The 9103-nt window shown below is 33.4% G+C and overlaps 1 pseudogene; it reads left to right on the top strand.

The window, feature by feature from the left end:
- Positions 1–2221: 2221 nt before the first annotated feature.
- LOC126077908 (olfactory receptor 6C6-like) lies at positions 2222–3633 on the top strand (annotated as a pseudogene).
- Positions 3634–9103: the final 5470 nt, after the last annotated feature.

The following is a 9103-nucleotide window of genomic DNA, read 5'->3' as shown; positions in this document are numbered from 1 at the left end:
ATATTTAAGGAAAAAAATCAGAAACCCTCTATTTGGTAACCAGAAAGGGCACTCTAATTGAATTTTCTATAATATCTAGGTTCTGTGATTTTTGTAGTGTATGTAATATTGGGAGATATTAACAGATTAACAGATACATATACTTTCCAAATCTCCCCTCTGCTTTGAATCCTTCCCACGACAAGCATTGGAATTATATTTCTTATGCAAATAATGGAATGTTTTCTGATATTATAAATGTAATAATATTCAACATCTCTTATATGACTTTTGTTTATAGCATAAGTCCTTAAAGGAGAAGGGAAATCAATAAAATCTGCATACAGTAAGTCACCTAGGTCATAGGTGAAGGTAATTCTACAAGTACAATAGCTGTAACCATTGGCATCTGGATCATCATACATGCTCTGTGTAGATGCAGTATTCAAAGCTGCCTGAATATATAGGCACTGATATAAACTGTAGCATTATAGGCTTTTTACTATATGTAACTATGATCATTCAGCAGATTTTGAAGAGTAAAAATAGCTTCTGTTTTGCAGATTTTTAAGAAAGCAGCATATAGACTTGTCACCTAGACACATGATGTTAGCAAAAATTGTTTGACTCAGAGAGTCTCCTTTCCCACTGAGTTAGAGCAACACTGGGATTAAAGAAATGGCAGTGCAGATATACATATTTGATAAATAAACACTCATGATCACTCAGCTTCTCATCCTTTCAGTAGTCAAGGAGTAGAAGAAAAATTGCTACTATCCTTGTGTTTTGGTTTTGAGATTTACACAAATAGATACTTTGGAATTTTTCATCAATATCTCTCTTGCTGTCATTCTCTCTCTTTTCCAGAGCAAAATGAAGCTAGAAAGGACCACTACCTATAAAATATTGGGAAAAAAGCCACTTGGACATAGGAGCACTGTACTTTTTTTTTCAATAGCTATCATTTAAAACATAAGGCAAAATTCTTATAAGAAAATAGATGTGTTTATTGCATTGAGTAGAGAGTGAGAAAAATGAAATTCAGGGAAAACTAATAAAATTCTTTTATGCAGGAAGAGATGAAATTATTTTTTCATGTGAAAAACATACATTAATAACCCATGAATGATTTTAAAATGAATAATGAAAGCGTTTTGCAAATGCATTTATTTAAATACCATATGAAACCTGTAAATTAACTTTGACATTAAACATAGATGAATGCTTGGATAGCACCTCAATATCTTCCTTCAAATAAAGAGAAAAGCTCTCTTTTCTGTCCTAGACATCTATAGAAGGCCATCATCTACTGAACATAATGTATCCAGTGAGCAATTTAGGCCTATTCGTCTGTAGAGAAAAATCTTATTTATGGATTTAAGAATAATGACATTGAGTGCCAAAAACAATATAGTTAGGATCATAAGTGAGTATTGACTACCACTTCTATACTAGTCTTTGAATAGCAAAATGAATTTATTAAATTACTTCTAGTTATTAAAACACCTAGTTATTAAAATCATCCTCATATTTATACTAAAAAGACAAAATTATTTATTGTGGTCGGCTCAAACAGGGAAAAAATATTATTTAAGAATTTACAAATTACCTGAATCCAAGACAAAGATCCAGTCAAAAAATAATTGATTTTGATTTATTTTATTTTTCCTGTAGCTACAGTTTTTCTTCCAATTTGTTTAGAATTTTGAAATTACTAACTGTATCTTGAAGATATTTCAAAATGATAAGTTTAAATGATTATGAGAAGACTAATGATTTGGAACCAGAAAAATAGTAATTAAAGAAAGTAAGTCAAAGGAACAACGGAGCAGTACTGCATTGGAACTAAAGAATTAATGGCATATATTGGAGAAATTCAGTTGTAGTTTTGGAAAATATGTAACTACCAATATTTGTATAAGTTTCATCAATTTTTTAAAAATTCATAAAATAAAAATTGTTGAACGTACATTGTAAATTGACATTGGAAAAGCTGCCTAGATTTTATAAGGCTTTTTTTGCAGTAATTTATTAAACACACAGAGAAGATACATAGAGAATGCTTTGGTTGACCTACACTATAATTTTAGGTATCATCTGCCTTGTTAAACTGCAGCAAATATTTATACTTGTGTACATTTCTGGATATCAGATTTTTTTTCCTGATGTAGCTTTAAAAAATTTGTTTTTTCTGCTTTTGGAGTTGTTTCCTAATGTCAGTTTAATAGGTCTCAAAACTGAAATGAAGAACCAGTCAAGGGAGATAGAATTCATTCTCTTGGGACTCACAGATGACCCACAGTTACAAATTGTGATTTTTATATTTCTCTTTCTCAACTACATTTTGAGTGTGATGGGGAACTTATCCATCATCCTCCTCACCCTACTGCATCCTCACCTCAAGACTCCAATGTATTTCTTCCTACAAAATTTCTCCTTCTTAGAAATCTTATTGACAACAATCTCTATTCCTAGATTCTTGACAACCATTGTGACTAAAAACAAAATCATTTCCTACAATGGTTGTGCATCTCAATTATTCTTTTTTCTTTTGTTAGGAGTTACAGAGTTCTACCTTCTGGCTGCCATGTCCTATGACCGCTATGCAGCCAACTGCAAACCCCTGCATTACTCAATCATTATGAGAAGCAAAGTGTGCTACCAACTTCTACTCAGTTCATGGACAGCTGGCTTTCTGATTACCTTTCCACCGTTGGTCTTGGGACTAAAGCTGGAATTCTGTGCTTCCAAAGTAATTGATCATTTCATGTGTGACACTTCTCCTATCCTGCAGATTTCTTGCACACACACTCACTTCCTAGAAATGATTTCATTTGTTTCAGCAGTTATAACACTAGTGGTCACACGACTCTTAGTAATTTTTTCCTATACATATATAATCAAGACCATTATAAGAATTCCCTCTGCTTAGAAAAGAACAAAAGCTTTTTTCACTTGTTCTTCCCACATGATTGTAGTTTCCCTTACTTGTGGTAGCTGTGTCTCCATTTACATGAAGTCATCAGCAAAAGAAAGGGTGACTTTATCCAAAGGTGCAGCTGTTATCTATACCTCAGTTGCCCCTTTACTCAATCCCTTCATTTACAGTCTTAGGAACAAGCAAGTGAAACAAGTTTTCAAGGATACACTCAAAAAAGTTTTCATTTTTTTCAAAAAATAAGGGAAAAAAAACAAAAATCTTGACAGAAAAGGTGAATATATTTTTTTGTTCCCTTTTTCATGTTTACTTAATTTATCCTTTCAGTAAGTTAAATTTCTTATAGCATTTAAACAAGTCTTTCAGCACAATATACTTTCCTACTTTTTCTTTAATAGTTCTTGCAGTGTTAATATTGAGTTCCATCTTCAAATTTTCACAAATTTTAACTTTCTTTTAATCCCAAAGACATGCAACTTCAGGGTCATGAAAAAAAAGTTATATATTAATTTTTCCTGTACAAATTTGCCTGGATGAGTGTAATTAGTTTACATGCATTTATTATAGGTATACCTTGTCTTATATACTACATTAGTTATAATTTTTGTCTTCTTTAGAATGATGCAGCTTGCTATGGAGAGACAAAGAAACAAACAGTTATCAAACAATATGACTTCTCTTACAGTAAAGCTCTACACAAAATTGTGTTCTTATAGTAATGAAGGTTTAATTATTTCAGTGTATCAGAAATGCAGCTCAAAAAAGGGTAATTCTTATGACAGTTGTGATATATAGGACAAAAAGAGTAAAATGGTGTTATAGGCATGTGTATAACAACATGCACAATGTTTGAGGCACTACTTCCTAGTTCAAGTGTCACTAGCTTGATAATGGGAATGTAGGATTTTAAGCCAGTCAGCCAGATATAAACCCAGGATAACAAGTGAGCCTGGTCAAATTTTAAAACTCTGTTGCTAAGTTTCTCCATTTATGAAATAGATACAATAATAGTCCTTACTTGTTGTTTATTTTGAGAATGCAATGAGGCAGTACGTATAACACATTTTTAGATCAGAACCTGGCCCACAGTGAGTTATCAACAAGGGTAGCTCCCCTTGGAGGGAAAGCTTGCCTCACTAGGAGTAGTATGTAACAAGGGAAGAAAAAGAGGTAGCTTCAAATCATAAAAAGCTTTTATGACCTAAAATATATTGTGACTTAATCTGATTGGTCTATAGACCTAAAAATTTAGTGTGAATACATTACCGAGATAAAAATTCTATGTGTACCTAAAATAACTTTTTAAATCACATGGAATAGTCTAGAAACATGGACTGGAGATGATTTTGAGGCTGATTTTTCACAATGTGATCAGATTTTTATTTTATAAAGATTGATCTGTTAAATGTGCTGAGAATGTTTTTTTAGACGTTTAGAGTTAGGAAGACAGGGGAGAGAATCAACACTTTAAGCTAAATGAGATATTTTAAAGGTTAAAAGCACAATAGTGACAGTGGCTTGCAAGCTCAGGGAGCAGACTCCAGAGAAGTTTAGGGGAATGAACTGATGTTAAATTGTTGAACATTTTCATGTCTGAGATAAGTGAAAGAAAGTTATTTTTAAAAAAAAGAAAAAGAAAAGACTCTTCTTGGGCTCTCCCTGCTGTCCACTCTGTGCACAACCACCGAAATGTCTAATGTCTTTTTTAAAAAAGTTTTCTTAATATCTGTCAGATCAAAAAAATCACCTGGAAAACATATGGGGTTCTATATTGGATATAATTTTTCATCAGAGACATATAAGTGAAGAATTTACTGGGGTGATTGATGGCTGTTAAGGGTTAAAATGCACCGTCCCCCACCCAAAATGTGTGTCAACTTGGCTAAGCCATGATTGCCAGTAGCGTATGATTGTCCACCATTTTGTCATCTGATGTGATTTTCCTACGTGTAGTAAATCCTGCCACTATGAAGTTAATGAGGCGGAATTAGAAGCAGTTACATAAATGAGGCAGGATCAATCTACAGGATTAGATAGTATGTTGAGTCAATCTCTTTGGAAATATAAAAAAAAGAAGCAAGCAGAGAGACAGGGGGACCTCATATAAAAAAGACCTCATACCACCAAGAAAAACCACCAAGAACATAGCACATTCTTTGGACCCAGGGTCCCTAAACTGAGATGCTCCTCAACCAGGGGAAAATTGATGACAAAGACCTTCCCGCAGAGCCAACAGAGAAAGAAAGCCTCCCCTAGACCCCTAGACTGTGAGAGAATAAATTTCTCTTTGTTAAAGCCATCCACATGTGGTATTTCTGTTATAGCAGCACTAGATAACTAAGACAATGGCATATCTATTATTTATTGAAATTAAGACATTATTCATCTGAATTAGTTGGTTTTACATTAAGATGCTAACTGTAATCCACAAGAAATCATTAAGAAAATACCTTGAAACATATGCTGTAAAAGATACAATAAATAAATTTAAAGGTGCACTAGGACGTACCAATTTAACACAAAAGAAGCCAGCAATCCAGGAATAAAAAAAAAAGAAATTATAGACTAATAAAAAAGACGTAAGCATATTTTAAAAAGGAAGAAATAAGTCCTACTTTATCAGTAATTAAATTTAAACACTGAAACAACCCAACTGAAAGGCAGAGATTGGAAACATAGTCTAAAAAGAGAACATAACCCAAATATATCTGTCTATTATAGGCACTCTTTAGATTAAAAGACACAAATAGATTGAAAAAAAAGGATTTAAAAGATAGACCATGTATTCCGGATTGAAAGTGTCTCCGAAATATATATGTTGAAGTGCTAAAAATTGTACCTGGAAGTTGTGACCTTGTTTGGGAAAATAGCGCTATTCTTTGAAGATAAAAGAAAAACCTTTGCCATCCTGTTGATTACAACTCATAGTGACCATATAGGACAGAGTAGAACCACCCCGTAGGGTTTCCAAAGAGCAGCTGATGATATTGTCACTTAAGCCATACCAGAGTAGAATAGGTCCTATTCCATTCTGAGTGGTATCTTAAAAAGAGAAAACAGACAGGGAGATGGAAAGAAACACACAGAGTAAGACAGATGTCAGGTGATAATGAAGGCAGACACATCTATAAGCATCCATAAGCATCCATAAGCATGCCAAGAACTGCAAAGGGCTACAAGAAGCTACAAGGAGCCCTGACGGTGCAGTAGCTAATAGCTCAGCTCCTAGCCAAAATGTCAGCACTTGGAATTCACCAGCCACTCTTTGAAAACCCCATGAGAAAGTTCCGCTCTACCCCATAGGGTTGCTATGAGTTGGAATTGACTCAACGGCAACAAGTGTTTTTTTTTTTTTTTTGACTGCAAGAAGCTGAGACAGGAAGGACTTTTCCGTAGAACAGAGAGAGAGCTCAGAGACCCATTAATGAATTTGGGCTTCTAGTCTTCAGAACTGAGACAATAAATTCTGTTCTTCAAAGCCATTTACTTTCTAGTATTTTGTTATGGCAGCACTAGGAATCTAACATACCATGCGAGCAGTAGCCAAAAAAAAAAAAAAGAGCTGGGTTGCCTATAATAATATTTGACGTATTAGACTTTAAGCCAAAAAAGTTACAGGATACAAATAATATTTTATAATTATAAAGTGTCAATCTATTGGGCAGAATAAACAATTATAAACATATATTCACCTAACATTTCACAATAATAGAGACTTCAATAACTCATTTTCAATAACGGATATAAAACTAGGTAGTATAAATGGGACGTTCTCCAGAGTGACCATATACCAGACTATAAAACAAAACAAAACAAAAAAACAAACCTAAATAAATACAAAATAATTGAAATAATACAAAATATGTTCTTTGACCAAAATACAATTAAATTAGAAATCAACAATAGAAGAAAATATAAGAAAATCACAAATATATGTAAATTAAACAGTACACTCCTAAATAACAAATGAGCCAAAGAATAAATCACAAGGAGAGTTTAAAAATAATATTTTTAGATAAAAGGAAGTGAAAAACAGCATGCTAAAACATATGGATTGCAGCTTTAGAATCGTTTATAGAGAAATTAATAGCTCCAAGTGCCTATGTTAAAAAGGAAGACAGATCTCAAATCAATAAACAAATGTTTTACCTTTGGAAACAAGAAAAAGAGTAAAATGGCACAAAACAAACAAAAAAAGAGAGTACATATTATATGACTTTATTCATATGAAATTCTAGTAAATGAAAGCTAATTGTAGATCCATTGTTGCCTGTATAAATATAGATGTAGGTGTTAATGTTGATGTATATATATATATATATTTGACTTAATAACTATATTTTTTTGTGAAACCAAAACGTTCACTAATGAGAGGACAGTACAAGAGTTTCAAATCTTTGATTAAAATATATTTATTGAGTATAAATTCTGTTGCCTTTACCAGGCACTAGAGATATAAATATACAACAACCAAGGCCTGTTTCTTCCAGGTTAGGTAGTAATTTAATAGAAACAGGTTTATGTACAAATAATTTCAGTAGAGTAAGCTAAGAGGACAAAGTTTTGGGAGAGCAAAGAGGAGATAGCACCTAATCTTGGCTTTACACAAAAGGAAGATTTCAAGGATTTTATTAAATTTAGAGCAAACCTTAAGGAAAAGTATGGGTGTATATGTGTGTGTATGTGTGCACATCTGAAAATACCTAGTGTTTACAGGAATAAATGAAAGATTTGATGATGTTAGTGAAAATGTTGCACAGGGCCTCGGTTCTGGGTTGCACAGGGTTAGTTTAAGAACAACAAAAAGGAGAAATAACTGATCTCCCAGCGCTTGTCCAAAATTATTTTCTACAATAATGGAAATGTTCTATAATCTTTGCTGCCTGATACATTAGCCTCTAGACACATGTGGCTACTGATCATTTTAGATATGGCTAGTGTGACTAAGGAACTGAACTGCTATATTATTTCATTCATATTTAAATTTAAATAACCACAAAAGTAACTTACTCCTGAGCAAGGCTGATACTTGGTTATTAGTTCAAATTCAAATAATATTACTGCTTTAAAGATGAAGCACAGGACATTCTGGAAACATGTAAGAGTTTGAGAGAATTAGAGAAGACTTCTCCAAGAGAGTACAATTAAAGTACAAATGAATTGAGGTACCAGAGAAACCACCTCTAGCAGACAGAAGAACACATGTGAATGTCCTGAAGGAGCAGAGAAAGTGTCAGATTGTTAAAGAAACGAACAACAAATAACGAGTATCTCAAAATGACAAAAGTGAGGGACATGCTCATTGATAGGTAGACTCAACATTGTGAAAATATCAATTCTACCCAAAGCAATCCACAAATACAAAGCAATTCTCTTCCAAATACCAACAGCATTCTTTAAAGGGATGGAAAAACTAATCATTAACTTTATACAGAAATGAAAGAGGCCCCACATAAGTAAAGTACTTTTGAAGAAGAAGAATTCACTAGGAAGACTCACACTACCTGGCCTCAGAATCTACTGTACGGCTATGGTAGTCAAAACAGCCTGGTACTGGTACAATGACAGCTATATTGACCGGTGGAACAGAATTGAGAACCCACCTACAATCACCTAATCTTGGAAAAGGGCCCAAAGTCCATCAAATGTGGAAAAGACAGTCTTTTTAACAAATTCTGCTGGCAAAACTGGATGTCCCTCTGCAAAAAAAATGAAACAGGGCCCATACCTCACACCATACACAAAAGCTAGTTAAAAATGGATCAAACACCTAAATATAAAATTAAAAACCATAAAGGTCATAGGAGAAAAAATAGGATCAATGCCAGAGGCCCTAATACTTGTCATTGGCAGGATACAAACCATAACTAACAAGACACAAACTCTAGAATATAAGCTAGATTATTGGAATCTTCTAAAAATTAAACACTCATGCTCATCAAAAGACTTCACCAAAAGAGTAAAAAAAGAACTTAGACTTGGAAAAATCTCTGGCTATGACAAACTCAACAGAAGTCTAATCTCTAAAATCTACAGGAAAATCCAATACCTCTACAACAAAAAGACAAATAATCCAATTAAAAAATGGGCAAAGGAAATTAACAGACACTTCACCAAAGAAGGCACTCAAGTGACTAACAGACACATGAGGAAATGACCGTGATCACCAGCCAATAGAGAATTGGA

Source organism: Elephas maximus, chromosome 6 (assembly GCF_024166365.1).
Source record: "Elephas maximus indicus isolate mEleMax1 chromosome 6, mEleMax1 primary haplotype, whole genome shotgun sequence".
NCBI classification, from domain to species: domain Eukaryota; kingdom Metazoa; phylum Chordata; class Mammalia; order Proboscidea; family Elephantidae; genus Elephas; species Elephas maximus.
Note: the sequence above shows the minus strand (reverse complement) of the source record. Positions and strands in the feature narration are given on the sequence as shown.